Source organism: Onychostoma macrolepis, chromosome 25 (assembly GCF_012432095.1).
Source record: "Onychostoma macrolepis isolate SWU-2019 chromosome 25, ASM1243209v1, whole genome shotgun sequence".
Lineage (NCBI taxonomy): Eukaryota > Metazoa > Chordata > Actinopteri > Cypriniformes > Cyprinidae > Onychostoma > Onychostoma macrolepis.
Genome location: NC_081179.1, coordinates 23,831,516 through 23,845,736, shown reverse-complemented (window position 1 = coordinate 23,845,736; position 14,221 = coordinate 23,831,516). Strand labels below are relative to the sequence as shown.

At 37.8% G+C, this 14,221-nt stretch overlaps 1 pseudogene; it reads right to left on the bottom strand.

Moving 5' to 3' along the window:
- Window positions 1-500: 500 nt before the first annotated feature.
- LOC131533878 (NACHT, LRR and PYD domains-containing protein 3-like) overlaps window positions 501-14,221 on the bottom strand; it is a 33,009-nt pseudogene continuing 19,288 nt past the window's right edge.

Sequence of the window (14,221 nt, the reverse complement as noted above, 5' to 3'; positions counted from 1 at the left end):
TTAGCTACTCTACAGAGCCCTTGATAGTTTTCCTAGTCTTGCCTTGCCTGTTTTGGATTGTGTTTTCCCCTGCCTGGACTTTTGCTTCGTTTTCAGACTACCTCTCTCATCAAACCCCTTTGGATACTGTTCGCTGCCGACCGACCCAGGCCCGTTTTGGATGAGTCTTTGCCTTACCTATGATATACCTGTTTGCCACTGTTCGACCCTGCCTGTTATGACCACGTCTCTTCTCAATAAAAGCTTTCAAATGGATCCGCACGCCTCTCGTCTCGTTGGTCTCGTTACATGACTACTCAGAAGAAAAAAGATATTTCAGAAAGTAAATATTCTGTCATGATCTTTCACTGAAGGAGATCTCATAATAATTAAACATGTCTTTACTGTAGTTACAATAAATATATTTGATTAAATGCTGTGATTAATGTCATATTTGATAACATCAGAAACTCTCCTGAAGCTGATTTCAGTCAATTAATTAATTTTATTAATAATTCATACAGCATTCAGACATTTCACACATTCATCATCAAATAAAATATGATCTGAAGATGATTTGACATTGTGTTTTATTACAAACAGTCTGATATCTGATCATTCATCTGATTTTCTCTATTGAGTTTGATAGTAATAATACAAATGACTGATGAGAGTTTGAGAAAAGCCCAGAAACACAGATCTCACACACACACACACACACACTGATCTTACTGTCTAGATGAGGATTTCTGATTCATGTTCATATTAATGTGATGAAGAGACTCTATAACATCTGTTACTGATTGATCATGCAGCTCAAAGTATTATGGGTAGTATCTCTCTGATTCATCAACACAGTTTCACTGATGATCGAGGCCAAACACCAAACCCAGGATAGAGCGTCTGAGTGAATGTGGTCTGTTCTGTGTGGATGAGGCTCATTGTGTCAGAGACGCTGTAGAAGGACAGAGTTCCTGCTCTCTCATCCACAAACACTCCTGTTCTATAGATATCATCATTAACTCCTATTCTACTCCTGCTGATGGGCTTCACAGAGAGAACAGTCTGTATGTTATTGTGCCAGAATGAGTATCTGTCAGGAGAGCAGAACAAACTCCAGGACTGATCATTACCTCCAAACACACACTCATAACCCCGTCCCTTCCTGCTGATGCTCTTATAGGACACTGATATATACACACCTCTACTCCACTCAATCTCCCAGTAACAGCGTCTACACACACTCTCTCTACACAACACCTGACGACGCTCATCAAATCTGTCTGGATGATCAGGATACGGTTGCAGATCTGTGAGAGTGTATGTAATCACTCTGTTGTTCTCAGACAGACGGAGATGTTTATTCACTGTGTTCAGATCCAGAGTGAGCTGATGGGAATCTGATAGAGATAAAACACATCACAATCAGGAATCATGAATCAGTTCATAAATCAGACACACCAACACGTGATCTTTGTAGTGTTTGATACATAAATATAATTTAATTTAGCTCAAAGGGAATTATTTGTGATTTTACAAGGAATTTGAACAGAATCACTGTTTTGCGGCTGATCACTGAGTCGGCAGCGATTCACTGAACGAGCCGTACAACATCAACTCTGCACTGGATATTAAAATCCAAAATACAGTGAAAACACTATTAATAAGCACAGTAACAAGATCGGCAGATTAAGACATTAACTTGTAAGCACAAAACACAAGATACTTCTCTTTTAAATATAAATACAAGTTTATTTATATAAACCTAAGACATAAACTAATCTAACACATGAACACACGCATTCACACATTCACACGTTGCAGAAAGAGAGAAAGGATGAGTTTAAGAGAATGAGAATGTGAAATCCCAAGTTTATAGCAATATGTGCTATCACATAGACCTGAACAACCATCAATCACTTAATTAACCCTCGCGTTGAGTTTCTCAATGAGGCTAAAATTTATATTAAATGCACCAGTTCAGTTAGAATCTGGAGTTGCTTTACTTGCGTTGCCTTTGTGTTCCAGGGATTCCTTTCTGTCGTCGTCTTTGCAGGAAAGGGGTTTTCCCGAGTTGGTGATTGGCTGGAAGTTCAGTAGTCTTTGAAGTGATGTCTTGGGAAGCCAATGGTTGGGCGTTTGCTGAGGATGGTCGCGGAGTCAGTTGCTGGTTGAAGTTTGAAGCGGGTCTTTGCGGCAAACTTAACTTTTGAACACGAGACTCAACAGAAAGAAAAGAAACTAAAGTAAAAGAATAAAATGAGTAACGAGACTAGGTGGTTTTTCTTCTCATCGTGGTGTTAAGTAGCAACTGGCATGTAGGCCAGAGCACACTCAAAGAGTGCTAAAACAGCGTCAAAACGTGGTGGCGAGAAGAAGGATGAGAGAGCGAGATTTGATGGTGTCCTGAAGTTTTAAACTCGGCTTCTGGACACATCCCATCTGGTGTCTTGACCAATTAGATAGGCTATTATCTTAGCTAGGGTTGTTCCTTCCATCATAAATCAGCATGTTATCAGTCACATGGTCTGAATTTTACACACTCTTGCAAAGTATAATTTTGGATGTGATTTCTATAACCAGAATATGATACATTTGACAAAGAATCAGTTGGAAGAAACGTTTCAAGCTAGAAATGTCAAACTCATACATACCAAACACGACTAACCTTAAAGTGATTCAATAGGTATTAGAAAGACATACATAATGTGTGCTTAAAACATGATAATCTAATGTGTGGGTTACATACATAATATAGTGTTATGCCTAGAAATGTCCTTTTAGGATGATTTTATGTGCATATGAAAAAGAAAGTCTCTGTGTATTTCTGTGGAGACCAAAAGACATGTTCTTTGGACAGAGGGATTTCAGTCTGGTTCTTTGCTTCTATGTGTGGGGGAAAAGTCAATCTAAAGAAGCTTGTGATTTCTCTCGTGGAACACATGTGATGGCCATCTCTTTGACCATTAATCTTGATTATTTACCCCAAATTTGACGATCTCCTTCCTGCGTTGGACTTATCAATAAGTGTTATTTTGTCTTAATGTTGCGAACTGTTCTGGAAGAGGCTTGTTGGTTAGGCTTGCTCCAGAGGTCAGAGATAGGCATATTTACGACGTTGTCCTGTTTTCTTGGGCCTCTCCGGAATTTCGGCTCCTCATGTTTCGATGTTCTGATCGAATCTTAGTTTTGTATGACTCGTTCTGATGCTACATCTTTAATAAAAGATTATAAAATCATCCAAACCTGTACTAAACCTAAACCTGTGTCACAGAACACATTCTGATATATATTCTCAGATATCTTATGTGTGTGTTTATGAGAATATTATATAAGAGTGTTTAAATGTTCAGAGATCTCGCTACACACTGGCTGAATGATTGACCTGGTCTCCTAGCAACAGTGACAGCAGCTGTTGCCGAGCAACACACTGCAAAAAAATGCTTTTCTTAGATTTTTAGTCTTGTTTCCAGCCAAAATATCAAAAAATTCTTAAATCAAGAAGGATTTTCTAGAGAAGTAAAAATTATTGTCTTGTTTTCAGAAAAAACATGTCAAAATTAAATGAGTTTTTGCTTGAAACAAGCAAAATAATCTGCCAATGGGGTAAGAAAAATCTTACGTCAAACAGAATTTAAACTACCTCAGAAGCCTTTCCTGATATGTCTCATGCTTTCCCCACGAAGTCACATAGACCGGGTTTGTGTGTGTGTACTGGTTTTTGTGGTTTACGGGGACAAAATTTGTATAATGACATGGGTATGACAGAGGTATTACAATTTGAAGGTGGTTTATGAGGACACTGCCTATGTCCCCGTAAAACAAAAGGCTTAAAAAAAACAAAACATACTAAATGGTGTGTTTTTTTGATCTAGAAATGCAGACAGTCTCCTGTAAGGGGTAGGTTTAGGTGTAGAGTTGGTGTAGGGCAATAGCACATATAGTTTGTACAGTATAAAAACCATTACGCCTATGGAGAGTCCCCGTAAACCACTGAAACAAACGTGTGTGTGTGTGTGCGTGTGCGAGAGAGTTTGTGACCAAATGTCTCCACAAGGATAGTAAAACCTGAAATTTTTGACATTGTGGGGAGCGGCCTGCCCAGTCAACAATTTGATCTCACAGTGATATCACCATGAGCTCACAGGATACTCGTGATGAGGTCACAATGTGAGGTCACAGTGAGCTAAAAGTGTAACCTCACAGCGCCCTCACTGTGTGCTCATACTAATGTGAGGTCAAAGTGCACTCACTGCACAGAGACTAGGTACCCAGCATGCATTGCAGCATGAAGCTTGTGATTGTCACCATTGTTGAGATTCATACACTGATTCTTGATGTCTCTCTTTGTGTTTAAATGATACAGTAGTTCAAAATGTTTGTGTCTCATCATGCTTTTAAAATCCTTCATAAACGATTATGACACTGCTGGGTCCTATTCTGTATAATCACAGAGCTATTATAAAAACTTTAGTTTAATAACTCCTCACAAAGACTGCATACTGAATCTAGGTGAAGGTTGTGCTGTTACCATCAGTAACAAACCAATATCACCTGGTTGCAGTCTCTTTTTTGGTTTTCCTTGCCATAACAAATGTGCTTTTCAAACACAGTTACAGCAGTCCCAAAAAAAATATAACATTATAAAGTCAAGTGTCAAGAGCCCAACTAAAGCAAACACTACTCACCACGATGGTAACGTCAAACAAAACATCATCTAAATCTGTTAATTCTCAATAAGCGCTTTTGTAGATGTCTAACAGAAATAAGAACCCCGCTCATCTTTTTGAGTTCACAATGAGCTCACATATTACTCACACTGTGAGTATCACTGTATGAGAATGGTGTGATGTCACTGTGATCATCGCGTGATCTCATGTGTTGACTGGGTGTGGTCCCCACGAGGGGAAGAAATTATTAAAAATAAAATTAAAAATAGTAAATGTTTATCTGAAAGTGTAAGAATGCAAACAGGTTTTCTGTAAGGGGCAGGTTTAGGGTTAGGGGATAGAAAATATTGTTTGGTCAGTATAAAAGTAATAGAAGTCTATGGAAAGTCCCCACAATTCACAGAAACAAACGCGTGCGTGTGTGTGTATGTGTGTGTGTGTGTGTGTGTGTGTGTGTACACGTACATTTGTGTAGTTCTGCTGTGATTCTGGATTCTCCTCCATGATCCACACTATAAAACACACACAAACTCATATTATTATATTTTCGATTATGATCTTGGCTTCCAATGATTTTGAAAACAATATAATCGAGATAAAACAACATGTTAAACCATGCTTTAAACATACTAGTAATATTCTAGATGTTAGCTACATGCTAAACATGTTAGAATAGCACTAGCATCAGGGTTGCAGCTCTCACACACTTTCAGACTCTGTCTCTCACTGACCGACTAAATCTCATAATGATTAGAGATAATGATTAGAGAGTCAGACTTGTAACCTGAAGGTTGCGGGTTCGAGTCTCGGGTCCAGCGGGGATTGAATGGGGGGAGTGAATGTCCAGTGCTCTCTCCATCCTCAATACCACGACTGAGGTGAGACCCTTGAGCAAGAACAGAACCCCCAACTGCTCCCCGGCGCTGCAGCATTGGCTGCCCACTGCTCCAGGTGTGTGTGCACTTTCAAATCCATGTGCACATGTTTTATTCCTTAATTTAATGTACTGTAGAGTACAGTACAAAAATAATTACACTGCCCCAGCATCCTGTCTTTGGTCTAGGACAGGCCAGAGAACCTCTTCAACATCACAGGCTATATTGGCCCTGGCTAGGCAGCAGGGGTGAAGTCCTCTTGCATGCCTGATCCAACCCTGACACTTTGATTTGAGCGAAAACAACATATCCGTGTGGTGCAGCTGACACAGAAGAGCATACGCTGTTTGCGTTCAGTTATAACTGTCCCGCCTATTTTAAACCGGGCCTGTTACAGGTAAGAGGGGGAATCATTTTTGCAAGAGGTCCTATAGGTTACAGTATAATCAAATTTTGGATTAATGCTAAAAAAAACCAAAGACAATGGATATCCCTTTTCCAAACTGTATTAAACTAGCTACACCAAATATTCACAAACCCCATACTACATGCTCCCCAAATACACAAATTACCCCAGCAAACAGTCACAAAACAAAAGTAAACCACAATGTCCAGAATAGATGAGTACGGTTTCAAATACAAAATGTCCACATATGCGGATGACGTTTTGTAAAAGTCTTGCAGAGTAGTGCAATTCATAAGTGGTTTAACAGTCTTATCTGTTGATGAGACGATAGATGTGAAATCCTTGCAGAGGTAGGCCGGGAAGCTTTGGGTAAAATCCTTGGACAGGTGCAATCATGCACTCAAAGGAGCACCAAAATTGTTAATCCATTCTTCATTGCCATGAACATGCTCTGGGTGAGCATGAATTCGGAGAAACAAAAATCCTCTACAAAAGATAACAACTTATCAAAATCCATATAGTAACTAAACAAACATAATACACAAAATATTAAACAGTAAACTCCACTAAATGTTAAACTTAAAAGTACCCACAAATTGTATTTAGACAGCACGGCACAAAATAGAACAGTAAACTTACGGTGGAGCAGAAAACTAAATGTTTCTCCAACCAGGATTGTTTGTACAACCATGAAGTCATGAGGGATTCAAACTGAATCTGCTTCTTACTCTACTGCTTCCTGTCTTATACAGAAAAAGGTGAGGCCACAGGTGCCACCTAGAGGTCAGGATGAGCATAGCACCCAAAATAAACCTTGTAACAGAAGGCAACTGTTACACAGTGGATATTCTCCAAAATGGCGCTAGGGTGACACGGAGGAGACGAATTTCAATAAAGTCTTCTATTTTTTTCTTTTGCGCACAAAAAGTATTCTCGTAGCTTCGTAAAGTAAAGTTGAACCCCTGATGTCACGTGGATTATTTTACCGATCTCCTTGCTACGTTGTTGTCTATGGAGGGTCTGAGAGCTCTCAGATTCCATAAAAAATATCTTAATTTGTGTTCCGAAGATGAGCGAAGGTGTTATGTGTTTGGAACAACATGAGGGTGAGTAATTAATGACATAATTTTCATTTTTGGGTGAACTATCCCTTTAATGATGACTCACTCATAAAGACAGTCCCTTGCCTCCATCTACTGGCATAACATTTATAGTAGATAATGAAATATTAACATTATACCGTCAGTGGCAAAAAATAATCTTTAAATGCAAACAATACTGTTTATTGCAATTATTTCTCGCCCAACAAACAGTAGTTATTGTGACCTACACACATTTTATGCTATTTTTCAATTAATGCAGCATGTAATTTAAACCAGAGCAAAGGCATTTAAATTACACCGAGGCAGATTAATGCCATCTAATGGAAATAAATAAATAAAATAAAATGTAATAAACTTTTCAGGAAAGTGGATCTCAAGGGCCAGAGATGAGAACTGCTGGTGGAACCACTGCATGCCATCATTACTTTTATTAGGATTTGCATTTAGTTATGTATTTAAATATTATAGAAAACTTTTGGTCGAGGTTTAGATTTTTTTGTTTGTCTTCTGGCTGGTAAACTAACTGGTAAACAGCTGGCCAAAGATATTTGTTGTTCATGCCAGAAAGCATATAGAAAGAGGAGAGTATTCTGTCTCTATCACAATTCATTTATTTTATAGAAAAGAAGATGCTTTGATAGTAAATAGTGACTGAGGCTGTTAGTCTCTTAATGTTCTGCCTTAAATCTCCTTTTGTGTTCCACTGAACATAAAACTCACATTCCAGTACAAAATAAAACTGTAAATTATGAAAAGTGTCATTCTTGAGAAAACTATCGCTTTTAAATTGTAACATGGAGTTATATTAGTTTAAAATTTAATTTTGGATATATATTTGTGAATGCATGGGTGTGAATGTAGTATTTTAAAAAACAAGTAGGAAGTAGTTGTTGATTGTGTGTTGTCATTTAACCAAATGAAATCAACATCATTTCAATGTAAGGTACATTGCACTTCACTGTAGTCTTGCATTAAAGGCATTAATATAACTTTAAAAAAAGAGTTTATATGGTTGCTTCTTATTTATTTTGTTTCAGTTAATACTGCTCTTGGTGTTTGTGGTGGTGTGGCAGGGCTCAGGCCAATGCTCTTTAAATCTGTTATATTGTTGTGTCCTCTAGAATCCCCTTGACTTCTATCTACATAGAGACACTGAGTAGTTCAAAATCAAATACTAAAAACTTGCTGGTCACCATACTTGAGTTTGTCCAGATTCTTGAGTTTTTCAGAGAGCAGCTTGACTCCTGAATCTCCTGGGTGATTGTAGCTCAGATCCAGCTCTCTCAGGTGTGAGGGGTTTGAACTCAGAGCTGAAGACAAATAACCACAGCCTTCATCTGTCACCATACAGCCAGACAACCTACAGACACACGCAGCAAAAATCCACATTACATTAGTTTGACTGTCAGACAACAGTCAAGTTCTTCCACACTGTATAAGGCAAGGTTTAAAAAGAAATGATTGTCTTTGAGTTGATTGTCACAGAGGCATTGTCATGTTAGAATAGAAAAAGGTTCTGTCCAAACTGTTGCTTTAAAATTAGAAGCACATAATTCCCTAGAATATCATTATATGCTTAAACATTAAGATTTGTACTCATGAAAATTACTAAAGTAGTCAAACCTGTTCATTAGAAGGGGGTGACCCAATACTTTGGGCAATATAGTGTATCTATGGAATGCTTGAAGTGTCTACTTTGAAATGAAGTAAGTCTTATCGAAAACAAATATTCTGTGTTAAAGTAATCCATATGAAACTAACGCAAGATACAGTTTTTCCTGTCTGAGCTCATTATCTTAACGTGATAATGCACACAAACTGTTCATATGATAATTATCCATGTCAGGCACGCGGGCATGTAAACACTCACATCGCCTCCATAAACAAAGTGTGAAGATTCATCAAGCTCATCTTGGCTACTTTTTTGAAAAAGACACGCTGAAAAGAATAAGCCAGAATTTACCTCAGAAGAAGAACGCAATGTGATGCGCCATTTGATCCAGCTATACTATAACAATAGATTATATGAACTAAGACATGCAAGAGTGTTTTTTACTATATTTTTATTTTAAAAAAAATTATAAACATAACAATATACACATAGCATTTACTTGAAATATTAATACTGGGGAAAAAATAATAATAAATAAATAAATACAAATTGATAAATAAATAACCAAACAAAACAGAAAATGTCCAATTTCAACTGTAAATCTGCAGTCACATATCTGATTGGAACTCTGAGGAATCTTATTTTCATCTTCCAGTCAAATTCCTTCCATATTTGACTGATAATACACTTATGACAGCTGGCACATATATTTAACCACATCTCATCCTCTATTTTAGTATTTAACTCTAGTTCCCAATTTCTTTTGGTATAAAATGAGTCATCAGATTTGTCTTGCATTAGTTTTCTATAAATATGGGCTACATGATTTTTAGTAGGTAAACCATGTTCAATAATATTAACCCTTCTCTTCCAATCTACTAAAGACACTATTTGATATAGAAGGAAGACAATCTGGGTTATCTTTAATATTGCACGTGATAAGGCTATTGATCCTCTAAATGCTTTTTTGTTGTTTTTTGTTTTTATTGTGGACCAAATTTTTTACAGTATACTGTATCCATATATTTGTTTTCTTCACTCCCTTTTGTGCTTGCAAATCCATGGATGGCAGAACTTTCAGAGAAACTCCAGGAAGTTAATTCTGATCTCTTCTGCCTCCTTATCAACACCAAAACTAGCAGTGATATCCCTAAGCTGAGCAGCCCAATAATAGTATCTAAAATTAGGAAGGTTCAGATATTTTGCTCACTGTAGAGGATGTGCATTTTTCAGTGTCTTTCATGCAAATTACCATCTGTGCCCCAATGCTTTTAACACGTCTAGGCCTTGATCAATGCAAATTCTAATTGTTGCAAGAGGATCGGGGCCTTCTGTAGCCGGAATTAGTCCATGGTAAGAAGTTTGTTTACACACTTTGTCACGGGTGACGAATTTCGTACAGGCAGGAACTTGAAATGGAGCCCGAGTTTCCGTAGGGGCCACTTTCGGTGAGGGACCGAGGAGGCTGCTGGTTCTGGGTGTATGGGTAAATGACGGGATTGGCGACTGGAATTGCGATCAGGTGCGGGGTGAGAGGAATAGAGTGGTGATTGGGGTGTGTGCTGGAGTAGGGGAGTATAAGAGGACATTGTGATCGAGTTCGGGGGTGTTCAGAGGCGGTTGAGTATTCGTGTGGAAGAAGAAGAGAGAGATTTGGATCTGGGCAAAGAGAAGGTCGGGCTGAAGGAAGAAGCGAGAAACCGAAGTGAGGTCCGCATCTGGGGCGAGACAGATCGCGTTGAACTCTAGTCGGATTATGGAACAAGTGACGTCCCTGTGAATCGTATGGAATCGTATGATGATTGTAACTTTTTGTGGAGGATTTATAGCTGCATTGAGTGATTTGCGGTTCACAGCCGCTTCCCATCTAGCTTCACATCAGTGAGTGGTGGACGAGACCCCATGCCTGCGCCTTCTCTGTGATCCGAAAAAAAAAAAAAAAACATGCACATCCTCATTAAGATCCTTGGCCCAAACTGTTGTAGTCGAAGTTGAAAGATCGGGGCGCATGCGTAAGTGCTGACCCAGACACTGACGTGTTCGAGTCTGTTTGTTTTGTTTTATAGTTGTTTTATATTTTATATTTGATGTTATTTTATTCTTAGAGATATGATTTTTATATTTATTTTGGTCTGGATTTGGAGTCTAAGATGTGTTGTCGATCGAGTTACTGTACTGGAAGCCGAAATGGAGTTGGGAAGTTTGAGAAACAACGGATTGATGAGTAAATTGACTTACAGCCGTGAGGATTTACTAAGCCTTCGGTATAACATGAAAGCTCTGCTGAGTCCTTCTTGTGATTTTCCTCTTGAAATTATTCACTCTCCACAAATAACGTACAGGAAGAGGAAAAGGAGAAAGAGAGGTACTAGAGGAGGAATTTGGAATCGACTTAAACGATGAGGCAGCCGTTTTCCTTTGCCCACAATAACTTTAACTAACCCGCTCACTTAAAAACAAGATGTCTGAGCTTGTAGCATTAATGAGATCTAATCGAGACTTCAAGAGGACGAACTTGCTTTGCATTACTGAAACATGGCTAATGGAGGAGATTGATGACATAAACCTCGAGGGATATTCGTTAATACGACTGGACCGTGACAGCCAGAAATAATTTAAAACCATCGGAGGAGGACTATGTATGTTTGTCAATGACAGTTGGGCAACCAATACTACGGTACATGGAACCTACTGTTCAGCCGATTACGAATTATTATCTGTTTCATTCAGACCACACTATTTGCCTCAAGAGTTCAGATAAATCACTGTTATTCTGGTCTACGTGCCTGGGCCAAATTTTTCACTTGCAGCCGAGGGCATTGTTGCCAGTTACAACATGGCGTTGCGCAACTCAGAGGACGATCCAGTGTTTCTCCTTGGAGATTTTAATAACTGTGAAATATCAGCGGTTTTACCGAACTTGGAACAGTATATAACTTGTCCGATGAGACTGAACAAAACCTTAGATAAATGCTTTGGTAATGTGAACAGTGCTTATGTATCACGGTTACATCCACCACTAGGACGTTCAGACCATAATGTCATTCATCTCCTTCCGAAATACAGGCAGATGTTAAAAAGGACTAAACCTGTCATCCAGCAGGTGCAGTCATGGACTAAAGATTCAGTGGCAAACCTTAGAGACTGCTTTGAGAGTACCGATTGGGACTTGTTTTTTAATGATTTTAATTGTTGCAGTGATTATGAATTGTTGAATGACATGATTACCGGTTATAAACATTTTTGTGCAGAGACTGTGGTTCAAACAAAAAATGTTAGAGTATTTCCAAACAACAAACCCTGGATTAACAAAGATTTTAAACAATCTTTAAATAAATGGCTAAAATGGCTTTTTTATGGAATGAGACATATAAACTAAAAGAGCTAAATAAAGAAGTCAAACGTAAGATAAAGGAGGCGCAAATACAATATAAAGGTAAAGTTGAGAAGAAATTTACAAGTGGTAATGTCAGAGATGCATGGAGGGGACTAAACATAATGATGGGCAGACAACAGAAACAAATACAACTGGTTAATGATGACCCCCATATATCTGTAAATAATTTAAATGTTGTTTATTCACGATTCGACAATATTCTAGGTGTTAATAATGTGGATAATGATACTCTCATTATGGATAACTCATACTCTTAAAACACATAAAGTGAGCGGTCCAGATAGCCTTAACGGCATTGTATTAAAAGAGTGTGCAGAACAACTTGGGCATGTTTGTACTAGGTTGTTTCAGGTCTTTTTAGAGTATGGCTTTGTACCAGCAGCATGGAAAAACACCATTGTTATTCCAGTAAACTTTTTTAAGAAATAGACCCCAATGAGTCTATGTCAGTGGAGTCTCATCTGATTGTACAGTCCTGAATTCAGAGTTACCACAGGATGTTATCACCTCTGCTTTTTTCTGTCTATATTAATGAAGTTCAATGTAACCGGGATGATCTCACCCTGATCAAATACGCTGATGATTTGGTTTTAATCTCTTGTCAATTGGACATGAATAGTTTAACTTATTGTGATTATATTGGAAGTCTTGTTCAGTGGTTTGATGACAGTCACCTACGATTGAACACTGAGAAGACAAAGGAATTATGTTGTGGAAACAAAAATAGGACCGGTACGGTTGGTGTCTCATATGAACAAATTACTATAAAAGGTTTAAAGGTAGAGCAAGTTTCAAATTTTAAATATTTAGGTACAATCATTGATGATAAACTCTCATTCCAGGAAAATGTGGACCATATACACAAGAAAGAAAGACAGCGTTTAGGTCTACTTAGAAAACTAACAAATTTTTGCATCGATAGGAGGGTCCTAACCATTGTTTATAGGTCGATGATTGAAAGTATTTTAACATATAATATTGTATCGTGGTATGATAATTTAACAATGAGACAGAAAAATAAATTAACACGAGTAATTAATGAAACAAATAAGATAACTGGCCAGAAACGGAGTACAATGAAAGAGCAAAAGGCGATCGCAGTTTATTCAGATCAAACTCATCCACTCCATTCCTGCTTTGAGGCCCTTCCTTCAGGGCGCTGGCTGTGTATACCACTGGCTAAAAAGAACTTATATAAAAGATCATTTGTACCATTGGCAGTGACTGTTTTAAACCAAATTCTTAATTGAGGTATTATCATGAGGTATTTTTTTGGATAGGCATGTGTACACGTGTATGTATATGCGTAGGCATACTTGTATATTTTATTGTATAATTTATTTATTTATTTATTTTTTTTCTTCCTGTGTGTTTTATTTTGTGATATGTGAATGTATAGTATTATCTGTTAGGATGTATTTTCTATGCCAGTGTCAAAGATGAATTTCTGTTCAGGAAATCTGTACAGACAATAAAGTTAAACTAAACTAAACTAAACTAATAGATAAAGGTTTGTATGAATGCTCAAGAAGAAAGAGACAGATGACTGAAGCAGAGGAGGGAGATTCCTCAGAAGGAAGGATTAGTTTGTTGAGAGGCAGTTGAGAGCTCCAAGGCACCCCATACGCCTGTAGAGCCAATCTAATGCGCAAATACATTAAAAAGGAGGTGCCTGGCAGATTATATTGAGTTTTGAGATTCTGGAAGGATTTTAAACCACTATCATCATACTTCATAATACTAGCCATAACCTCTGGTTATTGTCTCAGCTTTAGTTAAGTTGTTATGTAGTTAGATCAACTATAGGAGGCTAGGTAAAAACACTATTGAAGTATTAGCATATTTCATAGTAGCAGCAATAACCTCTGACTATTGTCTAAGCTTTATTCAAGTTGTTATATAAGTTGTTACATAGGTGACTGTAGGGGGCTAAACAGAATCACTATTTAAACATGACAAGCATGAGGCGGTCTATTAAATAGTATTATTCATAACCTCTGGCTAATGATCAGACTGGAGGGTTTGTGACCGTGGGGCTCACATAAAACGGCCGACGTGATACACCCTGAGCGACATAGATTCTTAATGAACGAGTAAATGTATAGTAAAGAGTTAACTAGAATAATCAATTGTCATAAACAAACAACCAATTTGTATTTCAATCTAAATTTGAGGTCAT